This window comes from Echinops telfairi, unplaced genomic scaffold, assembly GCF_000313985.2.
Source record: "Echinops telfairi isolate 266 unplaced genomic scaffold, ASM31398v2 ScPeMD7_9;HRSCAF=40, whole genome shotgun sequence".
In the NCBI taxonomy this organism is placed as follows: domain Eukaryota; kingdom Metazoa; phylum Chordata; class Mammalia; order Afrosoricida; family Tenrecidae; genus Echinops; species Echinops telfairi.
In genome coordinates, this window is record NW_022103906.1 from 49,575,794 (window position 1) to 49,594,076 (window position 18,283).

Consider the following 18,283-nt stretch of genomic DNA (forward strand, 5'->3'; position numbering starts at 1 on the left):
AAAGATTTTAACAGAGATGTTTATTTTACATATTGAAATTTTTTAAGGTTTTGTTTGAAATGCATCACTGCCTTACTATGTACATCAGAATACACTAAAAGGGGACACCATCGAACATTCAGAATGGATGGTAGGTTCTTGTTTTTCTGGGATCTGGGAGTGATGAGAGGAAAGTGGAGGTTGACACATGGTTTGGCGTTGTTAGGTGCTGTTCAGTCGGTTCTGACTCGTGAAAACCCTGCTCAGTGCTGCACCTCACGATCGTTATGTCTGAGCCCAGTATCGCACCATGGTGTCAATCCGTCTTGTGGAAAATCTTCCTTTTTGAGCTGCTCCTCTGCTTTACCAAGCATGATGTCCTTTCTCAGGGACTGTTCTCTCTTGATAACATGTCCAAAATAGTCACCATTCTTGCTTTTAAGGAGCACTCTGGCTGTACTTCTTCCAAGACAGAGTTGTTTCTTCTCTTGGCAATCCGTAGTACTTTCAATTTTCTGCTCCAGCACCATAATTCAAATGCATCCATTCTTCTTTTGCCTTTCTTATTCAGAGTCCAACTTCCACATGCATACAAGGGAACTGAAAATACCATGGCTTGGGTCAGCCACACCTTAGTCCTCAAAGTAACATTCTTATTGTTCAACACTTTAAAGAGGTCTTGTGCAGCAGATCTACCCAATGCAATGTATCCATTCATCTTTTGGCTGCTGCTTCCATGAGTCTTGATTGTGGATCCAAGCAAGATGAAATCCTTGACAACTTCAATCTTTTCTCCAGTGACCATGATGTTACCTATTGGTCCAGTTGTGAAGCTTTTGGTTTTCTATATATTGAGGTATTATGTGAGCAAGGTTGTGTTATTTGTATACAACAGGTTGTTAATAGCCTTCCTCCAATCTGGATACAGCATTCCTCTTCACACATTATGTTTTTCTGATTATTTGCACAGCATACAGATGGAATACATATGGTGAGGGAATACAACTCTGACACCTTCCTTGACTTTAACCCAGATAGTAACTGCTTGCTTTGTTCAGCTGCCTTATGCACAGGTTCAACCCAAGTGCAATGTAGTATTCTAGAATTCCTGTTCTTCTCAAGGCTATCCATAGTCCATTATGGTTTGTGCAGTCAAATGTGGACTCTAGGATGTTTAAAACAACAACTTTTGGTATCAAACCTGATTGGGAGAAGAATTATAAAAGGATATCAGACACTTAGAAACGCTAACCTCTCTGCCCAAAATATGGGATTTTGCATCTATGTAATACCTACTACAAATGATTCTAAACTAGTGGGAAGGTCCATTGGAAAGAGATTGGGGTGGGTGAATGGTTCCAGCACCATTCATCTTTAGATCAATTTCACATTGCTGTGGATTCTATCTGTTTTCTGAAAACTGGATCAACATGTAAAGGCTGAAACACCAAAACAAAATGTTAGACCATCATCTTCAGATAACAAGTGAAATGAATTGGACTCTTCGAAGAGGTTCAAAAATTAAGAGAATGAAAGCAGAACCTAGGACAAAATCTTGCTCCAGGAGTGGAAGGTGACTTTGGGAAGGTCAGGAGACGTAAAGCAGAGAAGAAGGTGTCATTTACATGGCCACATCTAGTGAGAACTGATGTATAATTCTGAATACATCTTCTGAAGAAGCTTCTGAAGTATATTTCAGAGGGGACAGAAAGGAAAACACTGTATCGGTCAATTCCCATGCCCTACTCGGTAAATGTAACCCTGGTATCGTTAACTCCTTTGTTCTGATAGTTTGTACACACGAGTGTCTCTTAGATTGCTGTGGGTGTCGCGTGTTGTGGCACTAGAGAAGCCTTCGTCTCTGTTGTTGGTTGCCACTGACTCAGTCTCAACTCCATGAGACATAGCAAAATTGAGCCGTACTGTTTTCTCAGCTGTACACATAATGGAAACAGATTGTCATTTCTTCCTCCACAGAGATGCTGGATGTGTTTTAGAAAGCAGTGAAGGGCTTACTCTTTGTGCCACCAGGGCTGATTGAGAAGTCCTTCAGAGAGGTCAAATTCACCTGTGCAATACTGGTCTCCACAACAGTGGTTAGTGTGAGATAGGGAGCTAAGTGTATTTGATATGTTACACAAGAATTCACCCCTTTCACCAATCAGATCCACTTGGGCCCACTAGTCAGCCCAAATCTTTAGGTGATGTCCAACCACAATACATGAAAGAATTTTAGAGTATTCATGGAATAATGCCAAACCCTCTGTTTGTCCAAATACATAGATGCCCAGCATCTTTGCCATCTTCTCCTTAATCACTACTCTGTCTACTCACCCTTGTTCAGCTCAACTGGTCCAGGAGGCTTGCCCGTTGAATGATTCAAAGCTTCATCCCCTAAGGGTTCATGTCCTTAGTTTCTTTGCATCAGATAATGAGTGTTGTAAATGCCCATTCAAAATGACTGGAGCTTTCTAGCTCCCAGTCCTTCACTTCAAATACCTCTTCTCTGCCTTTATGCCACCATCCAGTTATATAATAAGTCTTTTCTTCTTCAACAATCCCAAGTGCTTGTTTAGCCTCTACCTAGGAAGCTTAAGTGACAAGGATCGCACTACCTTGTCAGGTAGCCTAACCTAGCTTCCCAAAGCTTTGGCACGCTGTAATTGCTTCCGGAAAGTATAACAAAATCTGTTTTCCTGCAACTGTGACATGTTACTGTTTTGATCTCTTTGGAGCACCATAAATTAGTCGCATCCCTCTTCATCATGAAAACACCTAAAATACTTGAGAATAAATATGATGCCTTTTTCAAGTTCAACACACCTCGTTCTATCTCATATGATGTAATTATTCCCAGATTGCAGCACCCATCTCCCAACTTCCTTTGCTTTATCATAGATCATTGTGTGTCTACGGTCCGTTTAAATAGTATTGCCTTGAGTGGGATATAGAATTCAGTTGTATACTGACCATTCTCCAAGGAGAACTGTTCCCACATCTAAAAATTTTAAATCACTTCGATTATTTCAATGCAGGACTCACCTATTTCTATATTCCTCCTCTGACAATTTTCTTTCCCTGCATAGGAGCATCTTGAATCTCATTCAATGTTTTACAGGAATAAATTTATTGAGGAGTATTTTAATCCTCAAAGTTATACTTGATAATAATGAAATGTAGCCATCTGTCTGGAGCACCTCCTCTCAAACTCCTGGCAGTGGCTTATGGAGATAGAATCTCAATTGACATGGGCTCCAAAATGTGCAGCATATTTAAACTCACCCCGCGTGGATACATAACATTCCATCTGCAAGTAATAACAACTGGCTTTGGTCCCACTGGTTGAAGTTTTCTATTCAGAGGCATTGTGACTTATAGAAATATTAACATATCTTTTTGCTGGTGATTTGACTATCGTATACTGTTTAATTTTGTTTCTAAAGAACAGTAAGTGTTCAGCCCATGGTGGTCTAAGGGAGTTTTATTGCACTTCACCACAACCAATCATTCATAAGATGAATTTTTAAAATTATAATTAAGGTCAGAATACATAGAGGAGTATATATAAATGTGACCAAAAGTCCCTGTGTACTGCTCCCAAAAGGGGTAGCGCTAGTTCAATAATATTTTTTAAAATAAAAGAAGGTCAGCCTATCGCAACTTGTGATATAAATAGTTTTATAAATTTTTGTTTTGTTTTAATAAACTTTGGCTTGGAACAGTTTTAGATGTGCACAATGAAGGTGACAGTGGCACAAGGGAAGAGATCCCACAATTCTGTCTGGCATCAATATGCTAGCATCGTGTACGTAGGACTCCTGATGGGGCAGTAAGTTACACAGTGAGCTGCTAACAGTGAGATCAGTGGCTCTAACCCACCAGCCACTCCACAGGAAAATGAGTTAACGTCTCAGAGATGCAAAGCGACAAGTCTGCTCCTAGGGTCACTGTGAATTGGAACTGACTCAACGGCAGTGGGATATTTTTTGTGGGTTTTTAAAATTTGCTTTGTTTTTATCATGTGGTACTGTTATCACAATCAATGAACTAACATTGATACCTTTATTATTAGTTAGACTCTATACTGATTCAGATCTCTTTTTACCTGTTGTTCATGTTCTATTCCAGAATCCTATGCAGGTTACCACATTACCTGTACTTGTTATGTTTACTTAGACTACTGCTGATACTAACAGTGTCTCACATAGACCTTGTTTTTAATATTCCTGGAATATTTGAGGAGACGATCAGGTGTTTTATTGGGCTTCTCTGCAAGTTGATATAGATACTACATTAAATCATATTTTCAATTACTGTATGATACTTAATTAGGTCAGAGTATATAAAGCAACACAAAGCATCGATGTAGAGTATACAAAGCTGTCACTTGGATGACTAAGGTGTATCAGAACCAAGCCATGTTCTTTTTCAGTCACCTCAGATGTATGCAAAAGCTAGAAAATAAATACAGAAAACCAAAGAAGAATTGGTGCCTTTGAATTGTGGCAAATATTGATTATACCACAAAGCGCTTGAAGAACAAGCCTATCTATTGTTTTGAATATCAAAAATGGTTAGACATGAGAAATTTCATATGACTCAGCTTAACCCATGCAGAAATGTGCATAAAACAAGATGTGTACAGTTAACAAATGATTAGAAAGTCATTACTTACATAATCTATATCTCCTATGTTTCTCCCTGAAGATAAAGATTATCCTAAGATTTATAATTATCATGTTTTACTTTATTGATAGTGTAAGCTTCAAATTTAAGTATACGTTCCAAAAACATATAAGATTATCTCATTTTAGTTTAATGTAAACAGTATCTTACTGGATGCAGTATTTTGTGTCTTCTCAAAGCTGCCAAATGCCACATGTATCTTTATTTCCCTCATTTCCACTTCTGAATAATAATTTATGACATGAAGTGGAACAATTTAGTTTACTATTGACTGATCTTTTGTGTTGTTATAAATAGAGAATCAAGGGACAAGGTAATTATTGACTTATCTTCATATTTTTGTTATCATAAGATTTCATATTCATTGCTGTGAATATGAAGAACCAAAATTAAAACTACCTCTGATAAGATGTTAAAATACATGATCATCAAGAAACCTTCTGATTGTAATTTGGCCTCTCAAGTAATTCTGCCTACAGGGAGAAAATTACATGATCTAGCCCAAGTATACCAGAGCCTGTGACAATTGGATTTCTCACTGTGAATGAGCAAATTGGCATTATGTTTTCATACATCTGCCTCAGGGGGTTGGTTAATGAGTCTGTCTCAAAAACATGGCTCTCTTTTTGGTATGTTGATAAGAGCAGGTAATGAATTCTAACTTGTGAGGCCTCTTGAGAGGCAAACAGACAGCCTTCCACAGACAGGCATATACTTTCTTCTTCAACTCCGAACATTCTCATGTAAGAGCCCAATATTCCTATTTGAACTTCTGCCATATCTAATACCTTTGCTTCCCCCCCACACACACCCAGTCTCATAGATTGAATAAGATACCTCAACAAAATCCTGAAAAGAACTTTATCCTATTTATTTAGAAGGAATTTTCTACTATTCTAGCTTTCAAGTTATTTATACTACCACAATGTGCCCATGTTTTCCTGCCTATCCCAATCACGGTTATGTGGAACAAGGTATGTTTAAGAGCACAATATTCAAAATATGTCATTTTTAAAACTGCATTAAAGATTTTGAAGAAAAAATAGTTAAGTGTATATCTAAAAGTGCTGTATGTATTCAAAATACCTTCAGGGGGCTACATTTAATTCAGAAAAAGTAGGTCAAACCATCTAAGATCAATTTCTAATCAAATAGTTACTCTGTACTCTTCTAATATTTATCTTATAGCTCTTTCATTAATGTCATTCTGTATTTCTCTCACAGACAAAACTGCATGTGTTCTATATTAACCACTATAACATTTTTCATTTCTTGTATAGATTTGTACTGTTAGAAGCAAAAGCAAATGCAGTACACCTTTAAAATTAATTGCAGTAGAGTACTGGAGGATTTCATTTTAATCTTTTCTAAATTCACTTTGATTGTTTTTATAACAAACCCTGTGTGAAATGAAAAATAGAAATCTATTTCATGAAATCCCATTTCTCATATTAGCCTCCTCAGATGCATAAATCTAGCTGTAAGCAACCCTTTATGAACCCTATCAGATAAGTTCAATACACTTCAAGTGTTCAGTAAGTTTCTGGGATAATTTTAGAGCCTTGTTAGAAAGCACCTCAATGGAAATGAAGGCTGAGAAATCGAATGGCTTGGCTTGAGAGTAGCTGTCATCCACCAACTCAGGCCATCTGCTGGGAAGTTTGGGCACTGCAATAATGTACCGACCCCACCCCCCACCCCCGCAAAGAGCTTCGTTTAAATCAAAAGGAGAAAAGGGAAGCAAGGATTGAATGTGAATCACCTAATTTATTAAATGGACCTCATAATCTGAATATATTTGCTAAATGATTAAATATTCTCTCAAAAGTTTTATTTCAATGGTTATTTAGGGAGAAAAGATCATTTTACTTTCCATGAAGTCATACAACTTTGCCAACTTTGCCTGATTTTCAGTCACTGCGAGCAGATACCCTCACATCCTTTCCAGTAAAAACTAGTAAATATTAAGAAATGTTTGTCAAATAATAAAATGAATGAATGGTAGCCAATATATCAATATATCACTCATTGACGTATTTCCAATGTTTGAAAATGATTCCTATAATCTGAATGAAAAGCTCTAATTAAAAGCATTGTTAATAACTACTATTGTCATCTACAGAATAATTTGAAGCAAATCTATATAAAATGCGTTCCTAAAAATAAAATGAGATCTCATGTACTGCCTTAGCACTCTAAAATACTTTAAAATAATTGGACAACTTCCAAAATCTGTTGGCTCATCTTTCTTTGAATGAGAACACTCACCTTGAAACTTAAAGTAAAATATATTTTCATTCAAAATGAGTTAGTAAAACCTCTTTGGCAAAAACAAAGACCTAGAATCAACAATGAACTATCAGAATGTGACTGAGTAGAGACAGGGCTAGGATTGAGTCCTCAGATTAGGAAATGTTCTGGTGAACAAAGAGAAATGAGTAAACAAAATGATCCCTACAGTCGCCAAGTGGAGAAGACAGTAAACATTTGTTATTGCTGTAGAGAAACCACTTGTTAGGACTCGGCACCCAGTTTCTACTGTACCATCTTGAGTCATGGTTGGAGTCTCAGGACACATCACAAAACATAGTTAGAAGGCCTCATTCATAGTATGATTTGCCCAGTTTTCAGTTAAGTAATATTGCTCTAGGAAAACGGAGCACACTCTAACTTGAGGCCCATAGCCTATTGTGACATACTTTTTATTATCTGTGTCTTTGTGAAGTTGGATAGTCTCAGATGAAGGGCTGGCTGCACTAACTTCCCTGGCTTGTCGTAGAGCACTGGATCTTCCACACACCTCTTTAACAGATTTCTCTTCATAATATCCCATTGAGAGTTCTATTCTGCTATAGCTTTCATGTTAACTATCATACCAAGAAATAGTTACAAGTTCAGAAATGCCCCTGGTCAAGTTCCACATTGGCATTTCATCACAAACAGGTAAGCCTTTCTTTCTACCTTTCTTTCTTTTTCCTGGCACAGACTGGAGTTGTCACACTTTTGAAGCAAACCTCAATGATGGGTTTCTTCCTTTTGAAGTAGTCCTCACTCTGAGACTCCCTCTGATGTACACCTCTGAAGTGCACACTCTTTTTTATCTGCTAACACTATTGAGAACTGTACCAAGGGTTTTCCAAGCTGCCCTTTATTATATTAGAGATGTATGCTGAATTCACTCTGCTTGGCTCAATCAAATCCATCGCATATCCATTGGGGAGCCTACTATCTGCTAAATGCCACACTGAGACAAATACATAGACGGTGCCCCTCCACAGGCAATGCATCCTGATTTATCGGATGGCTGATGCATAAACAAGTGGAGAGAGCGGTGATAATTCTACCCAAGGGTACCAGGTGAGGCTCTATTTATGGGTTTTAAGGGATGGAGATTTTAAAAATTAATTCTGACATTTAAGCTAATAAGGAGGATTATTAACAGGTGAGGGAGAAATGAGCATCAGAGAGAGCATTGGGATTGTTTGGTAGCAAGTAGAATTAGGTTCAGCTCTGTGAAACTGAAGCCCACAGAGAGTAGCTTTGCTCGGGTGTGCTGTCTGAGGTGGGCCAAAGTAGTCCCTAGCTTTGGTCTCAGTGGAATCCAAGGCCTCCAGACAGAGCAACAGGACTCAGCCACTTTCTTGACTCAGTTCTTCTCACACTTGGTGTCACACTCTGGAAAGATTTCTCTCCTGGGAGGGCAGGGCAGGGGAGAAGTGGGAACAAGTAGTTTTAGGTTTACATAATCTTTCTGCCCCCGTGATCACTACCTTGCCTCACAACTCAAAAGAGGACACTCTCTATGCCAATTAGTGAGTCCTGCCAAGCCTACATCTAGATCAGGAGCCCTCGAATATCAGTCAGGAGAATATCATTAGGAGAATTCTGCTAAAGCCGTTCGGCTGGCCCAGGCTATCTCTAGAAAGGGAACGAGGTGTTTTTCCTACAATGGAATGCTTGCAGACAAACACAAGTATAAAGATGATCTGAAACCAATGCAACCCACTGCCCTGGAGTTGATTCCGATTCATAGTCACCCTATTTAGGGTCTCCAGCACGGTGAATCTTTACAGGTGCAACCAATCTCGTCTTTCTCCCTGTGGGTTTGAACCATTGACCTTACAGTTAGCAGCCCATTGCCTAGCCACAAGTCCAAAAGGGCTCCTTTAAAGAAGATCTTAGAAATATTTTGCTTGTTTACATCGAATTCAATCCCTGGAATATTTAACATTTAAAAAAAAAACCTGTCCTCATTCAAGTATTACCATGTTCAAATTGGCAGCATGCCCATCAGTTAGCATTTCCAAAGTTTTCAGGCCACATTAAATGAAAGATGTTCTTATTCTGTACATATATGGGGGAAAAAAACCTAAGCATAAAAATATGTTAAGAAAAAAGATACAGTACCCCCTTTTTAGCAAAGTACAGATATTTTAGCAAAGTCTCTTTCAAAATTTTTGTAACATTCTATTATAAAAAGTAATTAGTTCCATATCGTTCCATTATGATTTATTAAAATAATATCTAGCCCAAGATATTACTGTTTATCTTTATATAAGATATCATTAATATTTATAAAGGAATTGTTTATAATTATAATCACATTATTAGCATCCTCTGATCTAATTAGATCATTAGCAGGCATTAATTTATTTCTATATATATATATATATATATACATAATTTTTATATCTAAATTAGTGAAGATTATTTTTCAAAAACATTTTCAAATTAGTTCTATGCTAAAGTATGTACTATAGTAAAGATAGTAATTGATGCTGTAGTCTATCAATTAAAATTCTACCTATGATACAAAATAATAATAGTTTTTAAACAATCTAAGTTGCTGTGCCATAAATGGTAAGTATGAATCATAATTGGCTATAAGTAAAGGTTTTATGAGATAAAATCTAATATTATTTAGATGTTCCGCATTTAAGCAACAAAGATTTTATTGGAAAATTATATATAAATTGAACAATATTTAAAGATCATTGAAGAATAAACTTACAATAGATATATGTCTATAAGGTAAATTTATTCAAGTCTGTAGAGTCTTTTGGAAATCTTACCAATTTCAGAAAACTTTATTTATTCTTTAAAATTTTTGAATATTTTCAAATCAGCCTCATGTGAAGGGGTGGGCTCTCTGCCTCACGGAGCACACAAACCAAGGCAAAGGCACCAGCCTCCGAGAGATGCAAGAGAGATTCAGTTGTTCCGGGAGGAGGGGCTGATGTTTACAAATACAGACAGAAAACTATTATACACCATAAACTTTGCTGGTCTTCTGAATCTCTACAGCGTGACAACAAAAGAAAAAAAACTACCAATTCACCATATCCCTGTTGGGAGCTGGCTCTAGCAGACATTCTCAAGGTCCTTCAGTGACCGGCCCTAGTGGAAAATTACTGGCAGGTGGTTATGCCTTAAAAGATATCTTAGTCACCAAAGCTTCCTTGTTCTATGAAAATGTGTGAGACAGTTTGCAGTCTGTGTTACCCCTCGTCTCCCCCCGAAGTGTTCTTTGACCATTGTGCAGCTGTAACTGTTCTGCAGCCACGTGACCTTGGTTGGGTATCTTCCCCACTCTTCACCCATTGGTTGAAATACTAAGCACTCATTGGACTACAGACATACCATATTGAGAATATGATGGATAGCCGATTGGTTAACATTCTTATGCTTCATTATAATAATACATGTTGGATTGGATACTGTGCAGCACACCTTATTAGAATATGCACCTCCCAGTTCCTCTTCATATTCCCCTAACTTTGCCCAAATAAACGAGCTTGATCAGCATTTGTCTTGCTCCACGTCTCCGTGTCTTTCTTTCCATCCAGGTTCGTCTTTCCCCCCAAGGTCCTGCTCGTGCGTCCCGCTGGCCGGGACGCATCATATCCCTGGTTTTTCTAGGTCATTTTGCCTAGTCACCTCTAATACTCAACGGCAAGATAAATTACCCTCGTCAGACAGATTTTCTGTAAAGTGAGGCATAAGATGCCGGGTAGTTGGTGCCCACATAATCATTACTATAATAGGCAGCTATATAACAAATCAAGTATTTAACCTCCTCTGCCATAGAGATAAAATTATCTTAGATGCAATGGAAACACTTAAAAATAGAATGTTGTGAATTCTACAGCTTTCCCATTCCCATGAACAGCGTTGGTGCAGCTGACCCTTCTAGGCGTCAGCTGGTGTGGTTTTCCTCAGGCTCCTTTGTACTGCAGGTGCCTTTCCTTATTGTTTCCCTTATGCGAATTTAAACTGCTCTTGAAGAATTCTTCATTTGGATTCCAAGAGTTTTTGTGATAAGAAAATAATGATACAGATTTTAATGGTTTCAAAGAGTAAAAATTCATTTCAAATTATTAATTATGGAATATATGATTCATCATTTATACCCTCTCACTTCAAAAATCCAATTACCTGCAGGAGCGTTTTTCTAAATGTGTGCAGTGGAGCACTGGCGCTGCGGAATGTAAATTGTGTTGCCAAACTACAGGTATTGTGGTCCATTAAGTCAAAAAACATAGGGTTCGGCAAAGATAAAAATATCTATTTACTCCCAAAAATGCACCTTGAAAAGTTCCAAAAGATCAGTAAAGAGGGGGCTTCAGTCTAATGATATGTCAAGAATTCTTTTTCACCTTCGTCTTTTTTAAGCATATTATGTGCTTATGTTTCTCAGAACAAAGTTGGGGGAAAGAACTATGATCTACAAGAGCAACATTGGAGCCCCAGCTTTGCCAGTAAAATCACCTTATAACCCCAGGCAGGTATCCTGAAACGATCATCGCTGTCATGAGCCATGCCTGCAATGTTGTCAGGCAATCCTTGGTTTTGACGGAGAGACCATTTGACTTCACTTATAAATTAGAATCGGTAGTCCTGCTCCCCCCTGGGATTGTCTTTTCCTTTTTTCTTATGCCGTTGGGTCTAACAGTTCCTGGTCCATGGAAGATGAGATGAAAGATATTTGATTAATGAATGACTAAAATTTGAATTTAAATCCAAACTCTGATTAGCTACATGGTTTTGAACAATTTGTACAAAAATCTCTTTAAATCTTAGGCTATTCGTATGTAAAATGAAAACAAGAAGAGTCTCTCCCTCATTGGATTGCCCTGCATAACACATGTCCAAGATTTAGAGCATGAGCTGCAGTGTAGCACGAGCATAGTAAAAGTTAATTATTAGTTTTTTCTGGATTGTCTCCATTTGACTACGTTAGGGTACACAATTTTCAATGATTTATCAAAACAAAGCAGCATAAACTGCAGGGAAAAGATGAGAAACTATATAATTCTGAACACAAACACTTAACTTTTGAGAAGAAAAAATATTCGAATCTTACCACGTGGCAATCTTAAAATCTTATTGAAAATCACATAAGTATCAATGTTTGAACTACAAATCTTCTTAACAATAAATTTGTAAAGGGTACACTTTCTTGACAAAGTTCAAAGTATAATCTAAATAAAATGCGCTACTCCAGTAAGTAATCATTAACATCATATGTTCATATGATTTTCCAGCCATCAAACTTCATTTACAATCAATTAAAGCACTAAACAAAATAGGTCCGATTAATTGGAATTCAGAGTCTTTCAAATGTAGGTTCTAGATTTTACCCTCTGAAAGTGAAATACAGCTTAAATCTCACCTTTGGTAGAAATAGGTAAACATAAACTAATGAAAAGTAATTTTAAAAGCATGACTAGAAAGCTAGATAAAACCAGTACTAAGACACATGCAGTAGATAAATATGAATTGAGTTCTCAATTTTTAAATTTAAAAACATATAATTTGTCATTGTACTTAAGAATAGTTGACTTCACGTTTTAAGTTTTCATTTCAATTTCATTTGTTTTCTATGCTTTCATGATTTCCATCTCTGTAACAACTGGTGATTGACTAACTCGGTATTATCGTGGAAGGAAAGGGGTCTGGCAATCCAGGACAAGCACTGGGTTACACCACAGGCAAAGGGGCAGGACTTCCAGCACAAACACATTTTGTGAACAGCAACAAAAGCTGAAAATCTGCTAAACAGAGACTAATTTTTTTAAATGCTGAAATAAGTATAGTACCTATCCTGAGTTGTGTTTGGCTATCATACAGGCAGGCTTGACCCACAGTGTCCTTCTGCACAAGAGAGGGGAGTACTATGCAGCCCTGCGCCATTCTCACAAATGTTCCTATGTCTGAGCCCATTGTTAGAGCCACCGTGTCAATCCATCTCCTTGACAGTCTTCTTTTTGCTGCTCCTCTACTTGATCAAACATGATGTCCTTCTCCAAGGACTGGTCTCTCCGAACATACCCAAAGTACATAGGAGAAACTCTTACCATCCTCACCGCTAAGGAGCACTCTGGCCTTACTTCTTTGTTTGCTCTTTTGGCAGTCTATGGTACCTCCAATATTCTTCTAAAGCATCGTAAGTCAAATGCATAGATTTTTCTTCAGTCTTTCTTATTCAATGTCCAATTTTCACATGCCTATGGGGCAATTGAAAACACTATGGCTTGGCCCAGGCACACCTTATTTCTCAAAGTAATCTTGTTTTACAACACTTTAAAGATGTCTTGATCAGCATATTTACCCAATGCAATATTTCATTTGATCTCTTGACTACTGCTTCCATGAACATGAATTGTGGATCCAACAAGACAAGATGTTTAACAACTTTAATCTTTTCTCCATTTTATCACGGTGTTACCTATTGGTCCAGTTATGAGGATTTTGGTCTGCTTTCTTTGCACTGAGTTGCAATCCATATGAAAGGCTGCAATCCTTGATCCTTGTCAGCAAGGGCTTTAAGTCCTCCTCACTTACAGCAAACAAGGTTGTATTATCTGCTTACCGCAGGTTGTTAATAAGTCTTCCTCTAATCCTGATACCCCATTCTTGTTCTTTTTGCACAAGTGACTTTTTTTTTTCACAACTGACTCTTGATCCATGTACAAGTGCCACGTGAGAATAATGAAGTGTTCTGGAATTCCAATTAGTCTCAAGTTATCCATAAATGATCCACGCAGTCAAAGGCCCTGGCATAGCTTTAAAAAAAAAAAAAAGTAAACATCTTTCTGGTATTCTCTGCTTTTTTTAAATTTTTATTTTATTGGTGGCTCTTACAGCTTTTATCACAATCCATACATATATCCATGGTGTCAAATAAATCTGTATATATGTTGCCATCTTTTTCAAAATATTTTCTTTCTACTTTAGCCAACCCCCACCTCCCTCCCACATGTCCCCTTGATAATTTATAAATTATTCTTTTTTATGTCTTACACCGACTGTTATCTCCTTTCACCCACTTTTCTGCTGAAGGGGGACTATACGTCAATTATTGTGATCGACTCCCCCTTACACCACCACCCCCACTTCCCTTACCCTCCTAGTATCGCTGTTCCCCTGAGGGGTTTATCTGTTCTGGATTCCCTGTGTTGTGAGCTCCTATCTGTACCAGTATACATGTTCTGGTCTAGCCAGATTTGTAAGATAGAATTGGGGTCATGATGATGGTGGTAGTTAGGGGGCAGCATTAAAGAACTAGAGGAAGGTGGTGTGTTTTGTTGGTGCTACACTGTACCCTGACTGGCTCATCTCTTCCTTGTGACCCTCTGACAGGGGGTGTCCAATTGACTACTGATGAGCTTTTGGTCTCCACTCTGCCCTCCCCCTCATTCACACTGATATGATTTTTGTTTGTTTACTTGTTTTGTTTGGGGTCTTTGATACCTGATACCTGATCCCATTGACACCTCATGATCACACAAGCTGGTTTGCTTCTTCCATGTGGGCTTGTTGCTTCTCAGCTAGATGGTCGCTTGTTTATCTTCAAGCCTTTAAAACCCCAGATGTTATATCTTTTGATAGCTGGGCACCATCAGCTTTCTTCACCACATTTGCTTATGCACCCATTTTGTTTTCAGCGATCATGTCAGGGAAGGTGAACATCACAGAGTACCATGTTAGTAGAACAAATTGTTCTTGTGTTGAGGGAGTACTTGATTTAGAGGCCCAATGTCCATCTGCTGCCGCAATACTTTATAAATAAATATATGAACACAGATCTATTCCCCTATCATTATATATAAATGTATTTACATATATACATGCCTGTATTTAGACCTCTATAAATGTCCTTTGCTTCCCAGTTCTTTCCTCTATTTCCTTTTACTTTCCTCCTGTCTCACTATCATGTTCAGCCTTCATTCGGGCTTTGGTAATTCCTCTCAGCTACATCACCCATGATCGAGCCCTCACTCCCCACAAGCATCCTATAGCCTCCTTGCCATCAATTTAGATCACTTATTCTTCCCTTGTCTCTGTGTTTGTTGGCACCCCCCTTCTTTACCCCCGCCCCCGCCCCCTCTCCGTGTCCCCCCAGAACAGTCAGTCCCATTGTTCTCTCCTCCAGATTGTTCATCCCACCTATCTTGTCCGGATAGGGTATTCTATGCTTTTAGACAAGATCCATCTGAGAACAATGATTTCCCTGTTCCACATCCTCTTCTGAATCTGGCCTGAACTTCTCTAGCAGCTCCCTGTCAATGTACTGCTGCAACTATTGTTGCATGATCTTCAGCAAAATTTCCCTGGCATGTGATATAAATGATATGGTTTATAATTTGAGTATTTATTGGGTCACCTTTCTCTGGAATGGGTACAAATATGGATCTCTCCCAGTCAATTGGCAAAGTAGCTGTCTTCCAATTTCTGGACAAAGATGAATATTTCCAGTGCTTCATCAGATTGTTAACATATTTCATTTGGTATTCCCTCCATTCCTGGAGCTTTGTTTTTGGCTAATACTTTCCGTGGAACTTGGACTTCTTCCTTTAAAACCATTGGTTCTTGTTCATATGCTACCTCTTGAAATGGTGGAATATCATCTAATTCTTTTTGGTGAAGAACGCACAGTGATTCTGTGTGTTCTTTCCATCTTCCTGCATCATTCAATAGTTTGCCCATAGATTCTTTCAATACTGAAACTTGCAGCATGAATTTTTTCTGGACTTCTTTCAATTTAAGATAGGCTCCCTCCCCCACCCCTAACTCTAGGATGTGCACATTTCATGATAGTATTTTACTCCGTCTTCTTGCACTGTCTTTTGAAATTTCCCATTCAGCTCTTTTACTCATCATTTCTTCCACTTGCTTTAGTTACAATTAAGAGCAAGCTTCAGAGTCTCTTCTGACATTGACTTTGATATTTTGTCTTGTCTTTTATATTCAGACAACAAAATCTACATGTTTCATTTTATTTTTACAATTACATATCTTGATTAAGTAGACTTATGAAGTAATATTAGTGTCCACTGCCCAGTTTACCTTGGCTAAAGAGGACTGCAAATAAAATATTGTTTTGTATACAAATGGTCACCATCAGTCAGACCTCACTGCATGATGGCTTACACAACACCAACTAAGGATTTGGGGTCCTGGATAGAGTAACGCTTATGCTTACTGAAATATTGGAAGCTCGGGTCCACCTAGAGTCATGTAGGGGAAAAGTCCAGAAGAACGGCTTCCTGACATGGAGACCCTATGGAAATAGCCCTACTCTGAACCATGGGGAGCATCATGAGTTGGAATCAACTGGTTCTGTTAGGCAGGACTACATCTCACAGCTTCTAAAGCTTGTGAGTTAGACCAGAAGTCTGGTCTGCCACTGCATGAATACTTTGTTGTTTCTGGGCACAATACCTTTATCTTCCTGAGTAATACCTTGTCCTTAGGTATTATTTAGCCGACATCTCAATTTTTTCTATCCTTTTATCAGTTCAGAGCTGTGGGATATTCCCCAGTCTGGATGGCAAAATCAATAGCTTTAGGGAAAGGATCTTAATTTGCAGAGTTGATTTCTATGCTATATTCTAACTGATTATACAGGTACCGGTGTGATTTCAACCGATTCACTGAATTCCTGTAAACTTTTCTTCCTAAACAATGCAAGCTAACTTCATCATTCCACTAACATTGAGGGAAATGAAACTTCTTCCCATTTCCTTAGCAGGAATGATTATAGAGCTAAATAATCCTAAAAATAAATATAAACCTTAGAAAAAGAAAGACTCTTGAAGCTCATCAGTTCCTATCTCTTATTTTCCTGATGAAAAAACAACTGTTGTCCAGAATTTTGTTTCGTTGTTACAGCTTCTTCCCCTGTGTTTGTATAGCTGCTGTCTTTGTACCAGAGCAGTTGAAAAGGTCCATGTGTGGTCGCACCGCCTTTCTGCATAGGACTGGACTAAAGATTACCCTTTTATCTGCAGCCTCTCTCACCCTTTGCAGGGAGTTTGCTGTGTATCACTTAGAATAATAATGTGATGAAATATTTTAATTCCTTACTACACCAGAGATGATCTCTTGCACAGTGAAATCCTTTTTGGGAGCTCTTGGATCATCCATCTCTTATTTAAAATATTCTTCTTTTCCATTATTGGTCGGCCTAATGTTCAGAGATGTCTTTTAAAATAAAAAGCTGGATATAAAGACCCAATTCTACCAATGAAATAGCAGAGAGGAATCCAATAACCTTATGTCCAAAGAAAAAGTTAATAATATAATATTTCTCCATAATGTCTCACTTGTTCATGCATATTATTTAGAGAGGCTAACCAGGAATGGAGTCATATAGGCAGAGTCTCCAAAATTGGTGGCTGAATGCACAAGACAGTCTTTAATTCATCCATATTTATTTGGTGAACTACAAGATGTCAAAAGGCTTAATTAGATGGATATACCATCAAAAGCGAGTAACGGGAACTTTTGTTTTAAAGAATTTGTAATTTTGTGGGAAAATGACATATATAGATGAAAGGATAACTGATGGCAGTTACTATAAATAATAAATGCCCATGAATAATACAGATATGAAGTGTTAAAAAAAAGTCAAAGGAAAATATTATCATAAATGTGTTACATACTGAAAAAATGTAGAAGAATTAACAAGACCTTTTACAACATGATCTGAACCTTATTTTCCTATGCAATTAATATAAAGCAAACTTAAAATCATGTTGACATGTCTGACATTTTCTTCCCTTGGTATATGTACTTTGTTTCTAAGTACAGCTATATATTCCCTACTCGTCCCCAAAGTGAGGACCCCTGGTAGCAGAGTTGGGCTACTAACTGCAAGGTCAGCATTTCAAAATCACCATCCAGTAGAAAGTCAAGGCTTTCTACTCACATAAAAAATTATAACCCTGGAGCCTGGCCGAGTGCTGGTGACGCGGAGCTGCAGGATCGCTTCAAGTTGGCAGAGGTGGAAGAAACCCTGAAACAACTATAGAGCCAGAAGGGTGTGCATGGGATCATCGTGGTGAACACGGAAGGCATTCACATCAAAAGCACCATGGACAATCCCACCGCCACCCAGGATGCCAACCTCATGCACAACTTCATCTTGAAGGCAAGGAGCACTGTACGAGAAATCAACCCCCAGAATGGCTTCACCTTCCTGCGAATTCATTCCAAGAAAAATGAAATTATGGTTGCACCAGCTAAAGACTATTTCCTGATTGTGGTTCATAATCCAAGCGAATAAGCTACTCAGCTCCTTATGTTAGTCCTTAAATTAATCCCCCTGCTCCCA

At 38.0% G+C, this 18,283-nt stretch overlaps 1 pseudogene; it reads left to right on the plus strand.

Annotated features, from left to right (window-relative positions):
• The first annotated feature begins 7,565 nt into the window (after nucleotides 1-7,565).
• LOC101656408 lies at nucleotides 7,566-18,235 on the plus strand (annotated as a pseudogene).
• The last annotated feature ends 48 nt before the right edge of the window (nucleotides 18,236-18,283 follow it).